The 26,712-nt window shown below is 49.2% G+C and overlaps 2 long non-coding RNA genes across 3 annotated transcripts in view; both read left to right on the forward strand.

Moving 5' to 3' along the window:
• LOC125754770 (uncharacterized) overlaps positions 1–26,712 on the forward strand; it is a 147,611-nt gene that overhangs the window by 7,705 nt on the left and 113,194 nt on the right. The window lies entirely within an intron of this gene.
• On the forward strand, positions 1,774–24,974 carry LOC118353532 (uncharacterized). 2 transcript variants are annotated; one of them, XR_007409589.1, is made up of 3 exons: positions 1,774–1,954; positions 12,102–12,463; positions 24,299–24,974. It is a non-coding gene; the product is annotated as an uncharacterized LOC118353532 (long non-coding RNA). The 2 variants fall into 2 exon arrangements; XR_007409588.1 differs by lacking the exon at positions 12,102–12,463.

Raw genomic sequence — 26,712 nt, forward strand, 5'->3', positions numbered from 1 at the left:
ATGGGGCTCAGAGCCGAGGGCACGTGCTTTCCCCTGGGGAGGGAGAACTTTCTGTCCTTAGGGGAGGGCAAGAATCACATGTGGGGTGGGGACGGGTGCTGGAGTCCCCCACCTGGGAGCATGTTTGGACTCCGGGTGGGGACGTGTCCTGAGGTTTCAGCAATAGAGACTGTTCTGAGGGCAGCAGAGCTGAGCTGGACCTGAGCTCATGGGCTCCTGCATGTTCCCCGCAGGGTAGCTGGACCCCGGTCTTGGGGCCCTGGGGCCCCAGAACCTGGTGGAGCCTGTCTCCTAGTGTGGGTGCGGGTGGGGCCCACCGGCCTACCCCTTCTCTCCCCAACATTGGGTGTCCCGGGATTCCTAGGGCTGCCCTAGGTCAGCGACCTGGATCTGTGGGCACACCCAGGGCCCAAGAGGCCACATCCAGCTGTGGGAGGGCTCTCTCAGCCTGGGGCCAGAATCCAGGGCTGGCCAGGGCCATGGGGGGCTGGATCCCATTAGTCTTTGTGTTGGGCCTGGGGGGGCTCAAATCACCCCAACCCCACAGATCCCGGGGCCAGGCCAGCCCATGTCCCTCTGGGTTAGGGGCTGGTGTCCTATGCAGGGTGTGCCGCCCTCCAGGAGGGACAGTGGGTGGAGGCAGGGCACAGTGGGTCCTCTGCACCACTCACCTGCACCCACCCTGTCTGGGGCTCCCTGCCTTCCCTCCTTCCTGCAACCCCTGGGTACTCTATGGGAAACCCGGTCTTCTGATGGGAGCAGGGTATCCAGAGAACCCCGGTGAGGCTGAGTATGTCCCATAGGGGGCAGCTGCCCAGGGCCCTTGCTGGGGACAGTTGTTGTGGGGGTGGATGTTGTGGGGGCAGGGGCATGATGGTGGTGGAGTGTGGGGGATGGTTTAGGGGGGATGGTGGGGGGAATAGTGTGGGTGGGGATTGTGTGGGGCTGTGTCGGAGTGAGGGGGATGATATAGGTGGGATGCTATTGGGGATGATGATGAAAGGGGATGGTGTGGGGGTGGGGAAAGAGGGGATGACATGGGGGGCCTGCGCACACAGGGCATCCACTTTCTCTCAGACGCACATGGATATGTCTACAGATAAAGGCGATCCCAGTCTGGGGTTTGCTGTGACACCTGCCCCTGCGGCCCCGTGTGGTCAGTGCAGGGCGCTGGCTGGACCGGGGGCATTATCTGGTGGTCATCATACTATGTATGTTTACAAATTGCAAATTGTCTCAAATTAAATGCATAGAATTTAGATATATATAAAACACCAAGTGTGGGTGTCACCCTGACCTGTCCGACCCTCATGGGAACGATGTGTGTCCTGCTCCAGCCACGGCCATGCCGCCTGGCCCGCAGGTCCGGTTACTACCCTCCACGGGCCCCACCACAGCCCTCTGCTTATCAAGGGGCCGTCCCTCGCCCCTGTGTGGTTCAGCTCCCATGGAAACCCCTAGAGGCACCGACCTAGTGACCCCCTCAACCCTGAAGCCCTGGGGGTTGGGGCACGGGTGTCATCCCCTGCACCCAACCATACAGTGTTGTATTGCTGGCTGCTGCTTCCCCTGGCCTCTTAAGCCCCGTGTTTCCTACCCAGAAGCCCCTGGACCTACCCGGGGCTTAGAAGCTCCCTGACTCAACAGCCTCTCCCCACCCTCTAGCAGTACGAAAACTTGATTTGGCTGCCAAACATCTTGTTGATGTCCAGGTCTATCTGCGTGATGTCCCTGGAGGACACGAGGCCTCCTCCTTCATTTCCTGCGGGAAAACCGGGGAGGAGGAGCCGGCGTCAGGGACACAGACACCGGCCAGTCACCAGCTGCCATCCTGGGCAGGGAGCCCTGGGGCCACCATAGGAGTGTGTCCTGCTGAAACCTCCTTTCTTCTCCTGGAAGGCCGGGGATGGCCAGAGTGCCGACCGTGGCTGTGGGACCTCTGTGAGGGGCTGTGGTGAGCCGCTGTGGGCGGGAGGTGACTGAGGGTCAGCCTGGGTGGGAGGGGACAGGGTATCAGCCCAGGTGGGGAGGGGACTTGGGGGTGTTGTGCCCAAGATTGCAAGTGCCCAACACTTGGGGGTGTTGTGCCCAAGCCGACACCGATGCAAACACACGAGGGTTGATTTATAAACTCGAGCTTGGGTCCAAGTATAGCCCACAGAGTGGAGCAGGAACTTGGACCCCGAGGTCGTTTTAGCTTAGTTAAGGGCTGGTCTCAGGGTCCTCCAGAAGGGCTGGAGCAATTCCTCAAGTTCTGTTTACATTTTGATATGAGGCCTTCAAGGGCATTGAGCTTTGTTCTTATTCTAATATGGGGCTTTCTAGGACCTTAGGCTGTAAGATTTTTTTCTTTTTTTCCTGTAACTGAAGTAATGTAAATTTTAGCTCTTATACACAGGGTCCTGAGATGGCAGTACTTGTGCTAACCGTGAACTTAAAGTGGAACGGCCTCAATTTTCTCAGCCTCCCCACAGACAAGTGACTGAAGTTTAAAACTCCAAATTTTAGGGGCTGCCCTGGTGGAGACCTGTTCTCTGCCTGCCCGGGAGGGTGTCCTCGTATTCCTGGCCTTTGCTGGTCTGTCCCAGGAACTGGGCCCCATGACTGCACAGGGGTTTGCAGCTTATGGCCACACAAGGCAGACAGCTGGCCCGAGTCCTGCTGCTCTCAGCCGGGTTCCTGCTCCTGTGCCTGGGAACAGTTGGCGCCACAGTCCTTGGGACCCCTGGGATCCTGAGCCCACCCTGTCGCTCCAGGGACTGCCCCCCACTTCTCCACCTGAACACCTTAAGGCTGGTGTGTCCCCCACTCTAGGAGACTTCTGAAAGTTCAATTTTTGTGCACTGCTGCTTATAATATTGTGAGTAGATTCGTCAGTTGGCTCTCTGCCCTTGTGGGATCCGGGGCTATGTCTCTCCAAGATCAACTGATTGATTTTTTTAAGATTTTATTTTTCTGTAATCTCTACAGCCATCATGGGGCTAGAACTTGCTACCCCAAGAACAAGAGTCCCATGTTCTTACGAACCACACTGAGCCGGTCAGGCTCTCTTTGATTGATTGATACATGTTAATTGAAGCAGGGGTCTTGCATGTGTCAGGGCAGAAACTGAGCCCACGCTTTGAGGTGTGGTGGAGTCATTTGGACCTGATCAATGTGAAAGAAACCATAGCTTCCCTGGGAGCCCAGGGAGCAGGGCCCACACACGTGAAAAGTGGATAATTTCCTTTACTGTAGTAGTTATTTTACTATTTATTTAAAGTGCTATTCAATGGTAAATGTAAATCTAGGATTGGGATACAGTGAGAACGTTCTAGGATTCGGAGGTAACTAAAGCTTCCCATCCAGGACTTAATGTTCCAGTTCGATGCAGAGATAGGCAAGGAAGCAAAGTGTTATGAAACATGGCAGTGGGGTACATGGCTGGCCTGGTTGGGGGATCTTGATCTCAGGGTTGTGAGTTTGAACTCCATGTTGGGTATAGAGAGGACATGAAATGAAAATATTTAACAAATAATAAATGGATGAAAAAATAAAGCATGACATCAAAGGTAAGTGTTTGCTTATGTCTCACCTGCGATCTATTCTTGATCGCCCCGCTTGTACTACTTAGCCCAGATGACGTCCTCCACAAGGGATAGTCCTGCCTCAGTGTAAGTGGGGGGTCTTTCACTGTAAGACCTGTGGTTCCCCTCGTTCTGCAGGGAGAGAAGAGCCGTGAAGCCACGACTTCGGGGGATCAGCATACACCTAGGCAATGACCATTTCTGAACCCGGTAGCAAGAGCTCGGCCTCCTTTATGACGCGATGTCATAACGAAGCCTCTTTGGTCATTGTGTTGGATGCAGGGTGGAGGCTAAACTAGAATTAGGAAGAACAAAAGAGGAGGAAAACCAGAAGCTGAAAGAGAGGAGGACAGATTTCACCATCTGTAGCCTTCACAGGGACCTGGTGTCCTTTCCTAGGAGGGGCACCCCGTCCGTAGGATGCTTCCAACCTCTCTGTGCTCCTTTTTGAAACCCAGCAGGCACATCTCCGTGCCTCCAGTACCTCTGCAGTCATGGTTTATAGCGTCTTCCATGTATCCTATTGGGAACCACAGCGTCGTGTATGTAATCATCCGACTGCTGTTTGACAACATTGGGGGATTCCGACTTTTGTTGGTTTTGGGTTGTGTGTGTGTCTATCACATGCAGATATCACGTGCATGTATCTGATCCTCTGGCTGGGTCACCCAAATGCCGAAATGGTTGGCACAACATCATTTCTGGTGCTGGCGCTGGGCAGATAGCTGGGTTCTCCTTGCTTACTTGGGGCTCGCTCGTGCAGTGACTTTCCTCTGGAGGGTCAGTTGAGCTTGAAGTTCTGACTCAGCCAAATTCCCATGTCCAGCAGGGGATCCCGCTGAGCACAGGCTGCTTCTCTTCTCGCCGATGCCTCTCCATCAGGGAGCCAGACCTCAGCGCTGCCTGGGGGAGATCCTGAGGAGCTGCCCATGGCGGAGAGCCCTGTTGCTGCCTGTGTGTGGGAGTCGAGTTGGGGTGAGGGCTGGGGTTCTCGGTCCCCTGTGCTGCCTGGCCTTGTGGCGAGCCCCATGCTCACCCAGCCCCTACTCACTAGGGCAAGGAGGGTGCCCTCCACACGCTGGTGTGAGAGATCCAGCACCACAAGGTGTGCAGGCTGAGTCCACCTGGTCAGGATAGCCGAGGTGCATGAGCTGCAAGTGTGGGACCCAGGAAAGTTAACAAAAATCCCCTACTCCTGGACAAGCAGGGCAGAACTGATTCCATTTTGTGCTACACCCGCCATCTCCCCTATGACCCCCACATGACCTGCTTATTGCTTAAGGTGCTGCCCCACCCTAGTCAGGCCGCTGGGCACACCCTAATCGGAAATCGGCTTATAACAATGTAACCCTGCTTTGTGTCCCCCAAAACTGTGGGACAATTCTGACCAAAGTAATAGGCCAGCTCAATTGGATACTATAGGGTAAGGTATAATTCAATCAGCCACCAGCTTGTGGACCGGCATGATCCTGCAACTTTCTGTGAATCCCATGTGCCACTGGCCCCTATAAAGCTGCTATGCCTCTTAGTCTTGGGACCCACGTCCCTGCTCCGCTGTGTTGGGTGCAATTAGACCCAAGCTCCAGCTTGTAAAGAAACCCTCGGGAGTTTGCATCGGTGTGGGCTCCTTGGTGGTTCCCCTGATTTACAATCTTGGGCACAACACCAGGGCCTGGTGTCCTGGCATCCCTTCCAGGGCCACGCTGGCCGACCCACAGGCCCTCTGTGCCCCAGGCACACAGGCACGGGGATGCGGGGAGGGGAATAAGTGCCCCAGAACTCGGCCATCCTCGTTCATCAGGACAGAGGGAGCACAGACCTCCCAGGTCGCTGTGCACAGACCCTGGTGACCTGAAGCTCCCTGGCTGTCACTCTGTCCCAGCCCCTCCTGGCCCAGTGGGCAGAGCCTGAGTCCCAGGAAAGTCTGTGGGTCCTGACCCTGGCATCTGGCTGCCCCTGGAAGGCACGTGGGGACGTCAGCTGTGTGTACCTGGCGGCGCCCCTACAGGGGCTGTTTGGGGCCTGGATGGTGCCCCCTCCTCCTCTCTGGATATCTCTCCACGCCCCATGCAGAGTCTGGGAGACACAGAAATGGCCTGGCTATGCATTTTTGCACCACAAAACTTTATTGACTTTTTACAGCAAACGGGCTCAGAGCCTAATGTGCGCCTTCCCCTGGGGAGGGAGACCTTTCTGTCCTTTAGGGGAGGGCAAGAATCACGCAGTGTGGGGGAGCGGGTGCTAGAGCCCACATTGTGGGAGCATGTGTGGACTCCGGGTGGGGGCATGTGTCCTGAGATTTCAGCCTGAGTGACTGTTTTGAGGACAGCAGAGTGACCTAGACCTGCAGCTCATGGGCTCCTGACTGGGACCCACAGGGCAGCTGGACCCCGGCCTTGGGTCCTCTGGGGCCCCAATACCCAATACCTGGAGCCTGCCTCCTGGTGTGGGGTCGGGTGGGGCCAACCGGCCTATCCATCCTCTCTCCCCACCCGGGGTTGTCCCGGGATCCCCCAGCCTGCCCTAGGTCAGTGACCTGGATCTGTGGGGCACACACAGGGACCAAGAGGCCACGTCCTGCTGTGAGAGGGCTCACTCAGCCTGGGGCCAGAATCCAGGGCTAGCCAGGACCATGGGGGCCTGGATCCCATTAGTCTTTGTGTTGGGGCTGGGTGGGGGCTCAAATCACCTCAGCCCCCACAGTGCGCGGGGTCAGGTCAGCCCAGGTCCCTTTGGGTTAGGGGCTGGTGTCCTGTGCAGGGTGTGCCGACCTCCAGGAGGGACAGTGGGCGGAGGCAGGGCCCAATGTGTCCTCTGCACTACTCACCTGCACCCACCATTTCAGGGATCCTTGCCTTCCCTCCTCCCTGCAAGCCCTGGGTTCTCTATGGGACAATCGGGCTTCTGATGGGAGCAGGGTATCCAGAGAACCCTGGGGAGGCTGAGCATGTCCCACAGGGGGGCAGCTGCACTGGGTCCTTGCTGGGGGCCGGTGGTGTGGTGGTGGATGGTGTGGGGCAGGGATATGATTGTGGTGTTATATTAGTCCGGTACAAATATTAGCTAATGAATCAATATTAAAATAGTCGCATTAACCAAAGACCATATGTTATTCAGATTTCCTTAGATTTTACTAAGTTACTATCCTTCATATCACATTCCATTTGTACTCGTGTTTTCTTAGGCTCCTCTGGATTGTGACAGTCTTTCAGTCTTTCCTTGTTGTCGTTGAACTGGAACACTTTGAGAAGTAGAGTATTTTGTAAAATTTACCTCAGTTGGGACATGTCTGTTGTTTATCTCATCATTGAACTGTTTTTGTGGATTATATACAGAGATATAATGCCATTTTTATTATATCATATAAAGGATAGATATTATCAACATGATTTATCAGTCTTGGTATTGATCTGATCATCTTGCTGAGGTAGTGTTTGTCAGCATTCTCCATAGTAAAGTGATTTTATTATTATTTTTTTTTTATTTTTATTTTTATATTAAGAGTTTCATATTATATTTTGTAGAAGGAAGTTTATTTGTATTCCACACGTAAGAGTGGGAGGCTATGCTAATCAACTTGAGGGTGGAATGTCTGGACAACTTCTTTGAAATTCTACTACATGGGAGATTTCTCTTCCTTCTGTTTGTTTCTTTTTCAGGATGTTATTTATTTATTTGAGAGAGAGAGGAGAGAAAAACCATTAGCGAGAGGGGCAGATGGAGAGGGAGAAGCAGGTTCCCTACTTCAGGGAGCCTGCCTTGGGACCTGGATCATGATCTGAGCCTAAGGCAGAAGCTTAACTGACTGAGCCACCCAGATGCCACTTTTTCTTTCTTTCTTTCTAATAATAAATTTACTTTTTATTGGTGTTCAATTTGCCCACATACAGAATAACACCCAGTGCTCATCCCGTCAAGTGCCCCCCTCAGTACACGTCACCCATTCACCCCCACCCCCATCCTCCTCCCCTTCCATCACCCCTAGTTCATTTCTCAGAGTTAGGAGTCTTTATGTTATGTCTCCATTTCTGATATTTTCCACACATTTCTTCTCCGTTCCTTTATATTCCCTTTCACTATTATTTATATTCCCCAAGTGAATGAGAATATACAATGCTTGTCCTTCTCTGATTGACTTACTTCACTCACCATGATACCTGCCTGTTCCATCCACATTGAATCAAATGGTGGCCATTTGTCTTTTCTAATGGCTGATCAAGGCCCACCTTTTTTATCTCTTCATCATCTGAGTCTCTTATGATATGAATGTTATTTTTTTAATAAGTGGCTGAGTTCCCTATGTCTTCCTCTGTGGTCCATAACCTTTCTTGTTTTGAAGGCTTCCACTTGGGACTGCATCTCAGTTATAGCATTTTTAACATTGGCCTGACTAGATTTTATTTCTTTCATTTCTACAGTAGGAATTCTCTAGTTTTCTTCTGTGCTCTTTTTCCAGCCCAGCTGCTACCTTTATAATCATTGTTTTAAACTGTAATAAGACATCATATATGTGTATTGATGAACTTCCTGGCTGTGAGTACTACCTCATGTTATTTTATGGAGTTGAATTTCTCCATATCATTATTTTTTCCAGAAAAGAAAGAAGGAAGAAAAAGGAAAACCAAGAAAAACAATAACAACTACCCTCCCAAAATAAAAAACACCAGATTATTTTGGCCTGCTTGTTAAAGATTCTAAATTCCAAAATAAGAAACACAATTAAAGTACCATGATAGTAAAAATAATAAATATATAAGGTACATACATAAAAATTAAAATAAGGGGGATCCCTGGGTGGCGCAGCGGTTTGGCGCCTGCCTTTGGCCCAGGGCGCGATCCTGGAGACCCGGGATCGAATCCCATGTCGGGCTCCCGGTGCATGGAGCCTGCTTCTCCCTCTGCCTATGTCTCTGCCTCTCTCTCTCTCTCTCTCTCTCTCTGTGACTATCATAAATAAATAAAAATTTAAAAAAAATTAAAATAAGGTAATTAATAAAAAAGAATCAAAGAAAATAAATGAAAATAAAGCACAAAGAACAAAGGAAGCTAGACCCTACTTTCCAGGCAGAGCTGAAGCTCTGCAGCCTCTGTGGTCCGACAACTTGGTGGCAGTGAGTGGTCTGTGCAGGGTCTCGGGATGGGCCATGGCGCTGATTCTTAGGTGCACATCTGCCTGGGAGATGCAACTATGGGGTCAGAGGCTGGGTGGGCGTCAGCGCCTCTGGCCTCCAGTGGGCGGCGCTGTCCTGCTCCCTGAGACTCTCCTGATGGGCGGGTTGTGGGTGGGGACTCTGAGTCCTCTGGCTCTGGGGCTGAGCATCCCCCCCACCCCCTCGTCCCCCCCCTGTCTGCAAGGGCCTACACAAAAGACCTGCCAACACCCCGGGTCTCCACTGCTTCTCTCAGAACCTTGCTTTTACTCTGCCTGTGTCCGAGCTTCTTTTGGTTTTGTTTTTTTTCTCAGAGTGTTTTGCCCAAGATTGCGAATCCGAGAAACCACCGAGAAGCCGACACCAATGCAAACACATGAGGGTTTATTTACAAGCTCGAGCTTGTGTCCAAGTGCACCCGACATAGCGGAGCAGGGATTTGGACCCCGAGGTGGGTTTTAGCTTAGTTTATTTTTTTAAATATTTTTCAATTTTTATTTATTTATGATAGTCACAGGGAGAGAGAGAGAGGGAGGCAGAGACACAGGCCGAGGGAGAAGCAGGTTCCATGCACCGGGAGCCCGACGTGGGATTCGATCCCTGGTCTCCAGGATCCCACCTTGGGCCTAAGGCAGGCGCCAAACCGCTGCGCCACCCAGGGATCCCCTTTAGCTAAGTTTAAAGTGCTGGTCTCGGGACCTCCAGGAGGGCTGGAGCAATTCCTCAAGTTCTGTTTACATTTTGATATGGGGCCTTCTAGGGCATTGAGCTCTGTTCTCATTCTAATAGGGCTTCCTGCCCTTTGCCTGGACTCAGTTTTTATTCTATTGTCGGGCTTTCTAGGACATTAAGCTGTAAACAGCAAAGATTCCAAAACTGGAAGGGGGACTCACACTGTCCCTGTTTGCTGAAGACGTGGTACTAGAAACAGGAAAGTCGAGAGCCTCCATCAAGCCTGTTAGAACTAAGGAGTGAGTTCAGTAAAGTCAAGGGACACAAACTGACCCTACAGAGCAGAATAGCCTTGCTGTATCCCGACAATGAGCACTCAGGAAGGAAATGAAGGACGTGACTCCCTTCTCAGGAACATCACAGAGAATAAATAATGAGACAGAAACAAAGGAGCACAAGACTTGTGCACTGAGCCATACCAGGCTCTGGGAGACCTTCCTGGGCTCGGGGGTGGGAGGCTCATCTTGTGAAAATGTCCGCAGTTCCTGAAGCCACCCTGTTTCAATGTCATTCCAATCAAAATCATGGTCGCAGATCTTAGAAATAGGAAAAAAAAACCCATAACATCCATCCGCCCCCCAAAATGACCCCGGGCAGCAAATCAGTATTGGAGGAGCAGGCCAGAGAGGGACATGGCACTTTCCTATTTCAAAAGATGTCACAGAGACACAGGATATAGCAGTGTTGTTCTTGCGCCCCCGGCTGGCTGTCAGTTAAGCATTCGACACCTGACCTCACCTCCCGTCCTGATCTCGGGGTCCTGAGTTCTAGCCGTGAGCTGGGCCATGGATGAGGCGTGGAGCCTACTTAAACAAACCAGACTCAAGGGGGGTGGTCCCGGCATAAGCTGAAGGAGCAGAACAGAGATTCTAGAAGGAATTGTCCTCTGATACAGCTGATTTTTTTAACTTAATTTAATTTAAACCCAATTAATTAAAGGATAGTGTATTATACTTTCAGAGGAAGAATTCAGGGATTCACCAGTTGGAGATAACAGCAGTGCACGTGACATCACATGCCCTCCTTCATGCCGGTCCCCTGTGATCCCCTCACTCGGCCCCTACCCTCCAGCGACCCTCAGTTTGTTTCCTATAATTAAGAGTCTGTATTTCCTGTATCTGTTTTCATCTTATTTGTTTTTCCTTCCCTTCACAGATATTCATCTGCTTTGCTTCTTTAATTCCACCTATGAATGACACCCCGCAGTCATTCTCTTTCCCGACTGACTTATTTCACTTAATATGATTTCTCTAGTTCTATCCACGTCATTGCAAATGGCAAGATTTCCTTCTCTTTGATACCTGAGCACCATTCCTCTCTCTATGACCATCATCTATCTCCCATCCTCTTTATTCATCATCTGCCTGAGGGAACAGAAATACCTCACACAGTGTGGCTACTGTGGACCTGGCTGTTGTGGACATTGGGGTGCAGGTGCCCCGAGTCTCATTGTATCTGTATCTTCGGAGTCAGCTCCAGGCCCTGCACCTGCTGGTCGCAGGGCGTCTGTATTTGTAACTTCCTGAGGAGCCTCCACACTGTTTCCAGGGCGGCTGCACCAGCCCGCAGTCCCGCCGACAGTGGAAGGGAGTTGAGTGAATTTTGCAGGACTTGCTAAAGTCTGGTCCACATTTCATTTTGCAGTCTGTGGGCTCCAATTCCTTGTCCTTAAGTATTTCTGGGGAAGCCGGGTGTTGGGCTCCTTTTCAGTGAGACGTTTCCAATGCTAACAGGCAGAGCTGGAGCCTGGAAGGAGGAGGTGCGGCCCCCTACACCACAAGCCGCCTCCTGCACAGCCTCCTGCAGCGCCTAGCATCGCAAAGGGGGCGCCCAAGCCCAGGCCTCACCCAGGGTGCACGCATGTGCAGTAGGCCTCATCTGCCTGCACTAATAGGAGCCAGCCTGTGCTGGGGAAGCCTGATGAAGACATGGGGATGCATCCACCCTGATGAGCCACAGCCTCCTCAGGACGTGCAGGGAGTCTAAAGGGGGATATTGGGCGTGTTCACGCTGACAGGAGCACCGGTCCTCTCAGGACCCTCGGTGAGGCTTCAGGAAGATGTTGGCCCGCATGCACCCTGATAGGAAACCCTGAGCTACCTCAGGACCCGCGGGGAGGCTTCAGGATATTGTGGGCCCACATCCACACTGACAGGAGCCCCTGGGCCACCTCAGGACCCGCGGGGAGGGTTCAGGAAGATGTGGCACCGCGTCCACTCTGGCAGAAACTCCCAGGCCCCTCAGGATACAAGTTGAGGCTCCTGGAAGCTGGGGGCCGCATTCAGAGTGACAGGAGCCACGACCTCCTCAGTACCCTCAGTGACATTTTGGTAGTACGTGTGGTCATGTCCACACAAAAGGACGCTGACTTCCTCAGGACCCCTGGTCTAGTCTTTGGGAAATATGGGTATGAGTCCATGTGGACAGAAGACCCCAGCCTTGTCAGGACCTCTGGTGAGGCTTAAGAAAGATGTGGGTGCCGCATGCACACTGACAGGAACCTCCGGCCTCCTCAGGACACACTGTGAAGTTTTGGGAAGATTTGGAGCCCTGTCAATGCTGACAGGAGCCCCCAGCCTCCTCAGGTCTTATGGTGAGGCTTGAGGAAAATGTGGGTCCACCTCAACACTGACAGGACCCCTGTCTTCCTCAGGACCTGCACTTATGCTTCGGGAAATATGGGGCTGGGTCTATGCTGACAGGAGCCCACAGCTTCATCAGGACCCACAGTGAGTTTTCTGGGGGATGTGAGGCCATGTCTAGGCTGACAGGAGCCCCCAGCCTCCTGAGGACTTGCTGTGAGGATGTGAGGATGTGAGGCTTCCAGAGGATGTGAGGCATAGTCCACAGTGACAGGAGACACGGCGTCCTCTGGACCCACTGACTATGACACAGGAACACGTGGGACCATGTCCGCACTGACAGGAGCCTGGCTTCCTCAGGACCCCCTGGAGGACTCTGGAGGCGCCGTTGGGGGCCACGTCCATATCAGAACGGACTCCTCTGAACCACAGGGTAAGTGAATGGGTAGAATGAATGGTAGGGTCAGGGGAGGGGAGGCAGTTGGTGGTTAGCCATAGGTTAGATGTTAGGTATTAGTGATTATGCTCATGGTTATGGATTAGAGGTTAGGGTGAGGGATAAGGGTAAGGGTCAGTGGCTAGGAGTTAGGATGTGGGTTAGGGGTAAGGATAGGATTTAGAGTTAGGTTAGGGTTTAGGCTTTAGGGATTAGGGCACGAGTTTTGGAATTGGGTTTAGGGTTATGGTTAGAGTTAGTGTTGGGCTTAGGTTTGCAGTTAGGGTTAGGGGTTAGGGTGTGAGTTAGGGTTAGGGGTTAGAGTTAGGGGTTAGAGTTAAGACTTAGAGTTAAAGTTAGTGCTAGGTTTAGGGTTAGGGTGAGGGTTAGGATTAGGATAGGGGTTAGGGCTAGGGTTAGGGTTAGTGTTTGGTTAGGGGTTAGGGTTAGGGTCAGGTCAGGGTCAGGGTACGGTTTTGGAAAAGGGTAAGATATAGGGTTAGGGAGTGGATTAGGGGTTGGTTTTAGGGTACGGGTTAGGGTATAGTTTGGGGTATGAGATAGGATTAGTATTAGAGGGTTAAGGTTAGGGTACAGGTTAAGGTTAGGAATAGGATTTGAATACCTTATTTTAAGGTTAGGGTTAGAGGTTAGTGTTCGGGTTAGATTTAAGTTAGGGGTCAGGGTGAAGAGTTCATAATAGGATTAAGAGTTAGCGTGAGGGTTGGCAGGAAGGTTCAGTGAATGTGTTTTGGTCTTGGGGTTTGTGTTTGGTTTTCGATTAGTGATGGGTCTTGTTTAAGGTTTAGGTTAACATTATGATTAAGTGTAGGGTTAGGGTTATGTCTGTGTATGGTTAGAGTTTGGGTCTTGGCATGTGCCTCCATGGGGACTCCTAGTATCTTGTGCAGTTTAGATTTATGCACTCTATTTAGGTTTTGGGTTCAAAGATAGCCTGACTCCACCAAGTCAGTGGCCTCCCCAGAGAATCAAAATACAGGCTTCTGTTGGGGTCAGAATAGACATGGCAGGATTCTCCCGAGCTGAGCTAAGGAGGGGATTTGAGGCTCTAAAGATTCTTTATTTGGATTTTCAGTTGCCTTTCTGATTTTATCTCTAGTGCACACATATTTCATCAATACTACCAATTATTATTTTAAAGTTTTACTTGAATTACTGTTTCTAACACAGTATGATATAGTTTCAGGTTTACCACATAGTGATTCAACCCATGGATAGAACGCCTGGTGCTGGTCACAGGTGTCCTCCACTATCCCCATCCCCTGATTCCCCATCCCCCCCACATATCTCTGGTATTTATTAGTTTATTCTCTGTGGTTAAGAGTGTGGTTTTTTTTTGTTTGCTTCTCTCATCCCCCCTCTGCCCCTTTGCCAGTTTGTTTGGTTTCTTAAAATTGACATGTGAATGCAATTGTATGGTATTTGGTATCTGTCTTTCTCTGACTGACTGAGTTCATTTAGCATAAGTCCTTTCCACTTCTCCTACGTCATTGTAAATGGCTTCATCTCATCCCTTCTTTTTTTTAATTTTTTATTTATTTATGACAGTCACAGAGAGAGAGAGAGAGAGAGAGGCAGAGACACGGGCAGAGGGAGAAGCAGGCTTCTAGCACCGGAAGCCCGACGTGGGATTCAATCTCGGGTCTCCAGATTCACGCCCTGGGCCAAAGGCAGGCGCCAAACTGCTGCGCCACTCAGGGATACCTTAGTTCTACTTTCAAGGCATTATGGTCTGAGTATATGCTGGGGACAATCCCAATCTTTTGGTATCGGTTCAGACCCGATTTGTGCCCCAGTATGTGGTCGATTCTGGAGAAAGTTCCATGTGCACTTGAGAAGAATGTGTATTCAGTTGAGTTTGGATGTAAAGTTCTGTAGATTTCTGTGAAATCCATCTGGTCCAGTGTATCATTTAAAGCTCTCGTTTCATTGGATATGTTGTGCTTAGAAGACCTATCGAGGGGAGAAAGAACTAGATAGAAGTCACCAAGTGTAAGTGTATTATTATCTAAGTATTTCTCTACTTTGGTTATTAATTGTTTTAAATATTTGGCAGCTCTCACATATGGGGCAATATATTGAGGATTGTTAAGTCCTCTTGTTGGATAGATCCTTTAAGTATGATTTACTGTCTCTCTTCATCTCTCACTACAGTCTTCGGCTACAGTCTTCGGGGTAAATTTTAGTTTATCTGATATAAGGATGGCTAACCCTGCTTTCTTTTGAGGACCATTTGAATGGTAAATGGTTTTCCAAACATTTATTTTCAGGCTGTAGGTGTCCTTCTGTCTAAAATGAGTCTCTTTTAGACAGCAAATTGATGGGTCCTGCTTTTTTATCCAGTCTGAAACCCTGCGCCTTTTGATGGGGTCATTAAGCCCGTTCACATTCAGAGTTACTATCAACAGATATGAGTTTAGTGTCATCATGATATCTATTCAGCCCTTGTTTGTGTGGACTGTTCCACTGAACTTCTTCTTAAAGGGGAATTTTAAGAGTCCCCCTTAAAATTTCTTGCAGAGCTGGTTTGGAGGTCACATATTCTTTCAGTTCCTGCCTGTCTTGGAAGCTCTTTATCTCTCCTTCCATTTTGAATGAGATCCTTGTTGGATAAAATATTCTTTGTTGCATGTTCTTCTCATTTAGGATCCTGAATATATCCTGCCAGCCCTTTCTTGCCTGCCAGGTCGCTGTGGAGAGGTCTTCTGTGACCCTAATGCTCCTCCCCATAAACCTCAGGGATTTCTTGTCTCTTGCAGCTTTAAGGATCTTTTCTTTATCTTTGGAATTTGCAAACTTCACTATTAAATGTGGAGGTGTTGGACGGTTTTTATTTATTTTGGGGGAGGGAATCTCTCTATTTCCTGGATCTGAATGCCTGTTTCCCTTCCCAGATTAGGAAAGTTTTCAGGAAGGATTTGTTCAAATACATATTCTGGACCTCTGTCCATTTCGACGCCCTCTGGAACCCCAATTAAACGTAGGGTTTTCTTCCTCAGGCTGTCGTTTATTTCCCTTAATCTGTCTTTCTGGTCTTTTAATTGTCTGTCTCTCTTTTTCTCAGTTTCCCTCTTTGCCATCAACTTGTTTCTATGTCACTCACTTGTTCTTCCACCTCGTTAACCCTTGTCGTTAGGACTTCTAGTTTGGATTGCATCTCATTCAATTGATTTTTACTTTCTGCCTGATTGGATCTAAATTCTGCAGTCATGAGTCTATTGAGTCCTTTATGCTTTTTTCTAGAGCCACCAGTAGCTGTATAATAGTGCTTCTGAATTGGCTTTCTGACACTGAATTGTAATCCACATTTTGTAACTCTGTGGGAGAGAGGACTGTTTCTGATTCTTTCTTTTGAAGTGAGGTTTTCCTTCTAGTCATTTTGTTCCGTGCACAGTGGTCAAAAACAAGTTGTATTGGGAAAAGGAGAAAAATAGAGGAGAGAAAGAAGGAAAGAAAAGAGAAAGAGAAAAAAGAATAAAGGAAGAAAGAAGGAAAAAAGAGAATAAAAAGAGAAAGAAAAAGAAAGAAAGGGGGAAAAGGTTGGGGGAAGCAATCAGAAATGAAAAAAAAAACATGGGGGAGTATCTTCTTATTCTGTATACGTTAAGTCCCTTGACTTCCCCTGGAACTTGTCCGTCTAGCTGGTCTTCTGGGGGAGTGGCTTTTTATGCTGATTTTCAGGTGTTAGCCCTTTGGGGAGCTGCTCTGCCCCCTGCCTGGTGCAGGGCTCAGTGGGGGTTGTTAACCCCGTGAGGCCCCAGGAGGAACAATCCCAGTGGCAGAGGCCAGCTCTGGAAACCTGGATTCAGCCCCCCCATTTACTCCAGAGCAGTCTGTCTGATGGTCCAGGAGGCTCCGGGCCAGGGCCTCTGATCTGCTCAGCTCTGGGCAGGAGGGTCCTTGCGGTCTTGGGGCCCCCCCCCCGGCCTCTGCTTGTCTCGGGCGAGGCCAGATCCTGGGCTGTGTACCGGAGTCCTGTCCTCCGGGGCCTGCACTGTTGGATTCGAGCTCCCGGCTGTGCAGCCGCCTCTCCACCAAACCGCCTCCCCAGCCCCACTGAGCTGCTCCTGGAGCCTCACCGCCCCCTCTGCCCGGAGCCTTTTCCTCTGCCCTAGGCGCCACCGCCAAGCCCCTCCCAGGTTCGTGCAGCCCCTTCAGCACAGAGCCACCGCCCGAGCCCCTTGGAGCTGCTCCAGGGTCAATGCATGTGCCGTGTACCCCTTAGTGAGCTCAGTGGACTCTCTTGGGAATGCAGGTGTCTGTTAGTGTCCCAGGGAGCCCGAGGGCATCCCCGCCCTCCAAGGTCCTGTGCTGACTCCCTGCGGGCCCAATTCCACCCTGGAAGGTTGGTTCAGCTCCTGCTTCTCTGGGACAGAGCTCTCCTGACTGGGGGGCACTCGCTGTGGCCATAGCCTGGCTCTTCGCAGGACCCCTCCCCTTGGATGCCCTTTGTTTCTTTATTTCTTTTCCCCCATCTTCCTACCTTGATAGATGCGCGAACTTTTCATACTGTAGCATTCGATCTGGTCTCTTTTTAAATCTCAGGCCGAATTCGTAGATTTTCAGGATGATTTGAAGGTTACTTAGGTAATTTGGTGGGTACAGGTGACTTGGGGACCCTACTCTTCCGCCATCTTGCCCCTCCTCCTGTATGTTGCCTTTTAGCTTTGGTTGTTTCCTTCACCTTGCAGAAGCTTTCCAATTTGATGAAGTCCCAATAGTATTTTTGCTTTTGTCTCCCTCACCGCAGATGCATATCTAGAAAGAGGATCCAATGGCCAATGTCATAGATGTTGCTGCCTATCTTTTCTTCTTTGTATGGTTTCAGGTCTCACATTTAGGTCTTTCATCCATTTTGAATTTATTTTTTATATATATCGTATAAGAAAGTGGTCCAGTTTCATTCTTCTGCATGTGGCTGCCTGGTTTTCCCAATGCCATTTGTTCTTATCCTGCGGTCAGGGTTAGGGATGTTGAAGAGACTGTCTTTGTGCCTTTGGATATTCCTTCCTGCCTTGTTGTCGATTAATGGATCATAGAGTTACAGGTTTGTATCTTGTTTCGGATTTCCATTCTGCTCTATTGATCTAAGCATCTACGGTCGGGAGATCTTTGCTGATTCAAATTCTTTGCTGGTTATCTGTTCAAGTTTCTTATTTCTTCCTTCTTCATTTTTGCTATGTCATATATTTCCAGGAATTGATCTATTTCTTCCAGGTTCTTGGTTGCTGGCATATAATTTTTCATAATGTTCTCTTATAATCGTTTGTATTTCTCTAGTGTTGGTTGTTATTTCTCTTTTCCTTTGTGATTTTATTTGGGACCATTCTCTTTTTTAACTTTGTTCTTTTTTAAAGATTTTATCTATGTATTCATGAGAGACACAGGGAGGCAGAGGTATAGGCAGAGGGAAAATGAGGCTCCATGCAGGGAGCCTGATGTGGGACTTGATCCCCCAGGACCCTGGGATCATGACCTGAGCCAAAGCAGATGCTCAACCACTGAGGCACCCAGGTGCCTTGCTGATTCAATTCCTTTGCTTTTATATGTCTATTCACATTTTCTATTTCCTCCTATTTAGGTTTCCTCGTTTGACATTTCTAGGGATTTGTCCATTTCTTCCAGGTCTCCCAGTTTGTTAGCGTATAATCTTTCATGGTGTTCTCTTATAGTTGTCTTATTTTTCTGGTGTTGATTGTGATCTCTCTTCTCTCATTTGTGATTTTATTTATCTAGGTCTTTTCTCTTTTCTTGTTGATAAGGCTGGCTAGGGCTTGATTCAATTTATTAATTATTTTGAAGAACCATCTCTTTGTTTCGTTATTCCATTCTACTGCTTCGTTGATTCTGTATTGTTTATTTCTGCTCTCATCTCTATTTTTCCCCTCTTCTATAAGCTTTAGGCTTTGTTTTCTATTCCTTTTCCAGGTCCTTAAGGTGTAGGGTTAGGCTGTGTATTGGAGAATTCTTGTTTCTTTTTTTTTTTTATTGGTGTTCAATTTACTAACATACAGAATAACACCCAGTGCCCGTCACCCATTCACTCCCACCCCCAGACTTCTTGTTTCTTGAGGTAGGCCTGTATTGATATGTACTTCCCTCTTAGGACTGCCTTTGCTCCATCCAAGAGGCTTGGAGAAACATATTTTCATTTTCGTTTGTTTTAAATTTCCTCTCTAATTTCCTGGTTGCTCCATTCTCTAGTAGGATGATCATAAACTCAACGTATTTTTGGTCTGTCCAAATTTTTTCTTACTGTCGACTTCGAGTTTCATAGTGTCGTGGTCCGACAATGTACATGGTGTGATATCAACCTTCTTGTACCTGTTGTACCTGTTTAGGGCTGATTTGTGGCCCATGATATGATCTGTTCTGAAGAATGTCCCATGCGCACTTGAAAGGAATGTGTACTCTGCTTTAGGTTGAAATGTTCAGACTATATCTGTTGAGTCCCTGTGGTCCAGTGTGTCAAGGTTATTGTTCCCTTCTTGATTTTCTGTATAGATGATCGGTCCATTGCCATAAGTGGGTGTGAAAATCTGCTGTCATTGTATTATTGTCAGTGAGTTCCTGTAAGTTTGTTGTTAATTGGTTTCTATATTTAGGTACCCCCATGTTGGCAACATAAATATTTAGTTGTTTCATCTTGATAGTCTTTTTAATTATGAAATAATGCCCTTCTTCATCTCTTCTTACAGTATTTGTTCTTTCTTTTTTGAAATGTAAATATTTTATTTATTTATTCATGAGAGACACAGAGAGCAGCAGAGGCAGAAACATAGGCAGAAGGAGAGGCAGGCTCCACACAGGGAGGCCGGTGTGGGACTCGGTCCTGGGATCCCAGGATCACACCCTGCGCCGAAGGCACATGCTCAACCACTGACCCACCAGGTGTCCCCCAGGGTTTGGTTTCAAATCAAGTTAGTCTGATATAAGTATGGGTCCTCCAGCTTTCGTATGGTATCCATTACCGTGATAGATGGTTTTCCATCCCCTGACTTTCAATCTCCCGGTGTCTATAGGTCTAACGTGAGCATCTTGTTGGCAGCATACAAGTGGATCTTGTTTTTTTAATAACGATTTTATTTATGAGGGAGTGAGAGAGAGAGAGAGGCAGAAAATTAGGCAGAGAGAAAAGCATGCTCCCCACCAGGAGCCCAATATGGGACTGGATCCCAGACTCCAGGATCACAGACTGAGTCCAAGGCAGAGGCTCAAACCCTGGGCCACCCAGGCATCCCGGATCCTGTTTTTTAAGCTACTCTGATACCTTATATCTTTTGATTGGAGCAATTTTTCTATCAGCATTCAGAGTGATTATTGAAAAATATGAACTTATTGCCTTTGTGTTACCCGTAGAGTTGGTGTTTCTGGTGACGTTCTCTGGTCCTTTCTAGTCTTTGTTGCTTTTGGTCTCTTTTATTCCCCCACTAGAAGATTCCCTCTTAAAATTCCTTACTGGACTGGTTTAGTGGTCATGAACTCCTTTATACTTTGTCTGTCTGGGAAATCTTTATCTCTCCTTCTTTCCTGAATGACACCCTTGCTGAAGAAAGAATTCATATGAATTGGACACCTGTAAAAAGAAATTTAAAAACATAAAATAAATTTTTGCTATTTTCATTGAGGAAAATGGCATTTAGGAGGAAAAGCAGAAGCTGAAAGGGAGGAGGACAGATTTCATCCTCCGTACCCTTCACAGGGACCTGGTGTCCTTTCCAAGGAGGCCCCCCCACTGTAGGATGCTTCCTTCCCCTCTGCACCTCTTGTTGGAACCCACCAGGCACATCTCCGTACCTCTGACACCTCTGCAGTCGCGGTTTATACCATCTTCCATGTATCCTTTTGGGGACCACAGCATCGTGTATGGAATCATCCGGCTACTTTTTGACAACATTGGGGGGATTCTGCCTTTTGTTGGTTTTGGGGTGTGTGTGTGTCTATCACATGCAGCTATCATGTGCAGCTATCGGATCCTCTGGCTGGGTCACCCAAATGCTGAAATGGTTGGCACAACATCATTTCTGGTGCTGGATCTGATCAGCTAGCTAGGGTCTCCTGGCCGACCCTGTGCTCACTGGTGCAATGACTTTCAGCTGGAGGGTCAGCTGAGCTGGAAATTCCTGCTCAACCACATTCTCATGACCTGCAGTGGGTCCCGCCAGGCGCCGGGTGCTTCTATTCTCCCCGATGCCTCGCCAGCAGGGATCCAGATCTTCGGGCCGCTCTGGGGGGAGCTCCTGAGGAGCCGGTTTTCCATGGCGGGAGCCCTGGGGCTGCCTGTGTGTGGGAGTCGGGGTGGGGATGGGGCTGGGGTTCTTCAGTCTGCTGTGCTGCCTGGCCTTCAGGCCGAGACCCATACTCACCCAGCCCCTACTCACTAGGGTGAGGAGGATGCCCTCCATATGCTGGTGTGAGTTATCCAGCACCACAAGGTGTGCAGGCTGAGTCCACCTGGTGTGGGTGGTCCAGGTGCATGAGCTGCAAGTGTGGGACCCAGGAAATTTAACAAAAATCTCCTACCCCTGGGCACACAGAGCAGGACTGATTCCATTTTGTGCTACACCCGTCACTTCCCCTATGACCCTGACATGACCTGATTGTTCCTTAAGGCGCTGCCCCACCCTAGTCAGGCTGCTCAACACACCCTAATCAGAAATCAGCTCATAACAATGTAACCCCGTTTTGTGCCTGCCAAATCTGTGCACCAATTCGACCAAAGTAATAGGCCAGCTCAAGTGGATACTAGAGGGTAAGGTGTAATTCAATCGGCCACCTGCGTGTGAACTGACATGACAGTGCAACTTTCTGCGTATCCCATGGGCCACTGGCCCCCATAAAGCTGCTACGCCTTTTAGTCTCGGGGTCCAAGTCTCTGCTCTGCTGTGTCGGGTGCACCTGGACACAAGCTCCAGCTTGTAAAGAAATCTTTGGGAGTTTGTAATGGTGTTGGCTCCTCAGTGGTTTCTCAGATTCACAATGTTGGGCACAACACAAGGGCCTACTGTCCTGACATCTCTTCTAGGGCCATGCTGACCGCCCTGCAGGCCCTCTCTGCCCCAGGCACACAGTCAAGGGAATGCAGTGAGGGGAGTAAGAGCCCCACACCCAGCCAGCCACAGCCTCCTGGACAGAGGGAGCACAGACCTCCGGGTCGCTTTGCACAGACCCTGGTGACCTGAGGCTTCCTGGCTGTCACTCTGTCCCAGGCCCTCCTGGCCCGTGGGGTGCAGCCTGAGTCCCAGTAAAGTCTGTTGCATCTTGACCCCGGCATCTGGTCCAGTGGAAGGCACGTTGGGATGTCAGCTGGGTGTTGCTGGCGGCACCCCTGCAGGGGCTGGTGGGACCTAGGTGGTACCCTGTCCTCCTCTCTGGGGTTCTCTCCATGCCCCGTGAACAGTGTTCTGGGAGACACAGAAATGGGCTGGCTGTGCATTTTCACACCACAACACTTTATTGACTTTCAACCGCAAACGGGCTCAGAGCTGAGGGTGCACGCCTTCCCCTGGGGAGGGAGACCTTTCTGTCCTTTAGGGGAGGGTAAGAATGACATGGGTTGGGGGGCGGGTGCTGGAGTCCCACACCTGGGAGCATGTGTGAACTCTGGCTGGGGGCGTGTGTCCTGAGGTTTCAGTTGAGAGATGGTTCTGAGGACAGCAGAGCTGACATGGACCTGCAGCTCATGGGCTTCTGCGCTGGGTCCCAACAGGGCAGCTGGACCCCGGCCTCGGGCTCCCTGGCGTCCCAGCACCTGGAGGACTCTGCCTCCTGGTGTGGGTGTGAGTGGGGCCCACCATCATACCCCAGGGTCCAGGAGTCAACATTTCGCTGTGAGAGGGCTCGCTCAGCCCAGGGCCAGAATCCAGGGCTGGCCAGGGCCATGAGGGCTAGATCCCATTAGTCTTTGTGTTGGGCCTGGGGCGGAGGCTCAAATCACCCCAACCCTCACAGAGCCCAGGGCCAGGCCAGCCCAGATCCCCATGGGTTAGGGCCTGGTGTCCTGTGCAGGGTGTGTACACTAAATGAGGGACAGTGGGCGGAGGCAGGGCACAGTGGGTCCTCTGCACCACTCTCCTGTACTCACCCTGTTGGGGATTCCCTGTCTTCCCTCCTCCCTGTAACCCCTGGGTATTCTATGGGACACCCAGGCTTCTGATGGGAGCAGGGTATCCAGAGAAACCCGGGGAGGCTGAGCATGTCCCACAGGGGGCACTTGCACCGGGTCCTTGCTGAGGGCCGATGGTGTGGTGGTGGATGGTGTGGGGGCAAGGTTATGATGGTGGTGGAGTGTGGGGGATGGTGTAGGGGTGATGGTGTTGGGGTATAGTGTGAGTGGGGATTGTGTGGGGCTGTGTGGGTTTGAGGGGGATGGTGTAGGTGGGATGCCAATGGGGATGATGATGTCGGGGGATGGTGTGGGAGTGGGGAATGAGGGGGATGTCGTGGGGGGCCTGCGGACACAGGGCATCTCCTTCCTCTAAGATGCACAAGGAGACGTCTACAGTTAAAGGCGACTAGTCTGGGGTTTGCAGTGACACCTGCCCCTGCCCTGGCTGGACCAGCAGCATTATCTGGGGATCATTATACTATTTATGTTTTCAAATTGCAAATTGTCTCAAATTAAATGCATAGAATTTAGAATAACATAAAGCATCGAGAGTGGGTGTCACTCTGACCCGTCTGACCCTCATGGGATTGATGTTTGTCCTGCTCCAGCAGCGGCCACGCAGCCTGGCCACCAGGTCCGGTTCCTCCCCCCACATCCCCCACCCCGTCCCCTGCTTCTCAGGGGGCCGTCCCTCTCCCCTTTGGTGTTCAGCTCCCATGACAACACCTGAAGACCCCATCCTTCTGGCCTCCTCATCCCCAAGGCATCGGGAGTGTGGGCACGGGAGTCATCCCCAGCATCCTACCATGGAGCAGTGTGTTTTTGGCTTCTATTGCTCCCCCGGCCTCAGAAGCCCCATTTTCCCTACCCAGAAGGACCCGGGCCTCCCTCAGGGCCCTGAATCCCCCTGGCCCAGCAGCCTCACCCGACCCCCTAGCCATCCCAAAATATGGTGTGGCTGCCAAACGTCCTGTTGACGTCCAAGTCTACCTGCGTGATGTCCCTGGAGGAGACCAGGACCTCCTCCTTCATTTCCTGTGGGAAAACCGGGGAGGAGGAGCAGGCATCAGGGAAACAGACCCTGACTTCTCACGAGCTGCTGTGCTGGGCAGGGAGCCCTGGGGCCACCATGGGAGTGTATACTGCCGAAACCTCCTTCCTTCCTCTGGGAGGCCGGGCATGGCGGGAGTGCCCACCGTGCCCGTGACACCTGTGTGAGGGCCTGTGCCCAGCTGTTGTGGGCGGGGAGGTGACTGAGTGTCAGCCTGGGTGGGAGGGGATAGGGGTTCAGCCCAGGTGGGAGGGGACATGGGGGTGTTGTGCCCATGATTGTGAATCTGAGAAACCACTATGGAGCTGACACTGATGCAAACCCACAAGGGTTGATTTCCAAACTCGAGTTTGCGTCCAAGTTCACCCGACACAGAGGAGCAGGGACTTGGACCTCGTGGTGGGTTTTTGCTTACTTTTTAGGACTTGTCTCAGGGACCTCCAGAAGGGCTGGAGTAATTCCTCAAGTTCTGTTTACATTTTGATATGGGGCCTTCAAGGACATTGACCTCTGTTCTCATTCTAATAGGCGCTTCCAGCCCTTGGGGTGGGCTCAGTTCTTATTCTATTGTGGGGCTTTCTAGGACATTAAGCTGCAAACTTTTGTTTTTTTCCTGTAACTGAAGTAATGTATTTTTACCTCTTCTTCACAGGGGCCTGGGATGGATGGACCTGTTCGAACCCTGAACTTAAAGAGGAAAGACCTTCATTTTCTTGGCCTCCTTGCATCACCTCCCATCATATCTAGCTCTTTCCCCCTTCCCCGGAGCTCCTGAGAGAGCAATTGCAAAAGACCTCAGCTTGGCAGGGTCTGTTGGGGGACAGGCCCAGGGATTTGGGATCAGGAAGACCTGAGGCACGGGCTTCCCAGCTGTGCAGCGGGATTCCATGCTGCAGACTCTTATTCCCTAAGGCTATCTTGACAACTGACTTTATACATAGAAAATCTCTCCTTTATCTTTAAAAGATGAAGAGCCAGTCAAAGCCTTTTTTCTCTGCCCATCTGATTGCTCAGATTCCAATGTGAGACGTATTTCCTGTTAATAAGGATAATTTACTATCCGTAGTACTATGGTTAAAATATTCTGACACAAGTAATTCAGAGGGATGAGGGTTTCTCATCTCTTTCTTCACAGCTCAGTCACTCCTCAGGAAATGGATCGTTATGGATTTGGAAATAACTGAGAGACATTATTACCAATGGTCCTATTATTATGTGAAGGATCCTTCCCTGAGATTCTTCCCCTGTTTCAACTGACACTGAAACACTTTGAACTCTTTGGAAGACAAATGTCAAGGAAATAAATGTTATGCGCTGCTAATTTTAAATGCACTTGCAATATGGTGTCTATTATAATAGAAGTATTTTTATCTGATTTTTGCTATTTATTAATCGTTCCTGCTTTTCAGGTTGAGGAGGCATTATACGTGTTCATAAGTGTTTTTCTTTCTTTCTGATATAAAATTCTTACTTTGTTTCCATCAAAGGAACTCTTTAAGAATAAGGCAACAGTTAATTCAACTATTCTTAAAATGTCTTCACACTTGGAGCCTGATTCATTTAAGTCAATTTTCAAAATAAATCTTATTTCTTAGGAAAAAAACAAAGATTTATAGGGAAATTGAGAAGATAGTACAGAGCATTTGCATGCACTTGCACTCAGTTTCTCCAATGATTGATATCTAATATCAGTACGGTACAAATATTAGCTAATAAATGAATATTAAAATATTCGCATTAACCAAAGATGAAACTTTATTCAGATTTCCTTAGTTTTTGCTAAGTTACCACCCCTCATATGACATTCCATTTGTCCTCATGTTTTCTTAGGCTCCTCTGGATTGTGACAGTCTTTCAGCCTTTCCTTGTTGTTGTTGCACTGGAACACTTTGAGAAGTAGAGTATTTTGTAAATTTCCCTCAGTTGAGACATGTCTGTTGTTTATCTCATGATTGAACAGTTTTTGTGGATTATATACAGAGATATACTGCCATTTTTATTATATCATATAAAGGATAGATACTATCAACATGATTTATCCGTCTTGGTATCGATCTGATCATCTTGCTGAGGTAGTGTTTGTCATCTTTCTCCGTAGTTAAGTGATTCTTCTTCTTTCTTCTTCTCCTTCTTCTTCTTTTCTTCTTCTTCTTCTTCTTCTTCTTCTTCTTCTTCCTATTATTATTATTATTAATATCACTATATTATCATTATTATTTTAACTTTTTCATAATATATTTTGTAGAGGGAAGTTACTATGTGTATTCCACGCGTAAGAGTGGGAAGCTATGCTCACCAACTTGACGGTGGAAAGTCTGCACAAATTGTTTGAAATTCTTCTACATGGGAAATTTCTCTTCCTTGTGTGTTGTTTTTTTTTCTTTTTCAAAGATGTTATTTATTTATTTGAGAGAGAGAGAGAGGAGAGAAAAACCATGAGTGAGAGGGACAGATGGACAGGGAGAAGCAGGTTCCCTGCTGAACAGGGAGCCTACATTGGGACCTGGATCATGATCTGACTTAAGGCAGAAGCTTAACTGACTGAGCCACCCAGGTGCCCCTATTTCTTTCTTTCTTCTTTGTTTCTTTGTTTGTTTGTTTGTTTGTTTGTTTCTTTCTTCTTTCTTTCTTTCTATAATAAATTTACTTTTTATTGGTGTTCAATTTGCCCACATACAGAATAACACTCAGTGCTCATCCCGTCAAGTGCCCCCCTCAGTGCCCGTCACACATTCACACCCACCCCTGCCCTCCTCCCCTTCCATCACCCCTAGTTCGTTTCTCAGAGTTAGGAGTCTTTATGTTCTGTCTCCCTTTCTGATATTTCCCACACATTTCTTCTCCCTTCCCCTATATTCCCTTTCACTATTATTTATATTCCCCAAGTGAATGAGAACATACAATGTTTGTCCTTCTCCAATTGACTTACTTCACTCAGCATAATACCTTCCAGTTACATCCACGTTGAAGCAAATGGTGAGTATTTGTCGTTTCTAATGGATGAGCAAGGCCCACCTTTTCTCTCCCTTCATCTTCTGAGTCTCCTATGACATGATTGTTATTGTT

This window comes from Canis lupus, unplaced genomic scaffold, assembly GCF_003254725.2.
Source record: "Canis lupus dingo isolate Sandy unplaced genomic scaffold, ASM325472v2 SANDYSCAFF114, whole genome shotgun sequence".
NCBI classification, from domain to species: domain Eukaryota; kingdom Metazoa; phylum Chordata; class Mammalia; order Carnivora; family Canidae; genus Canis; species Canis lupus.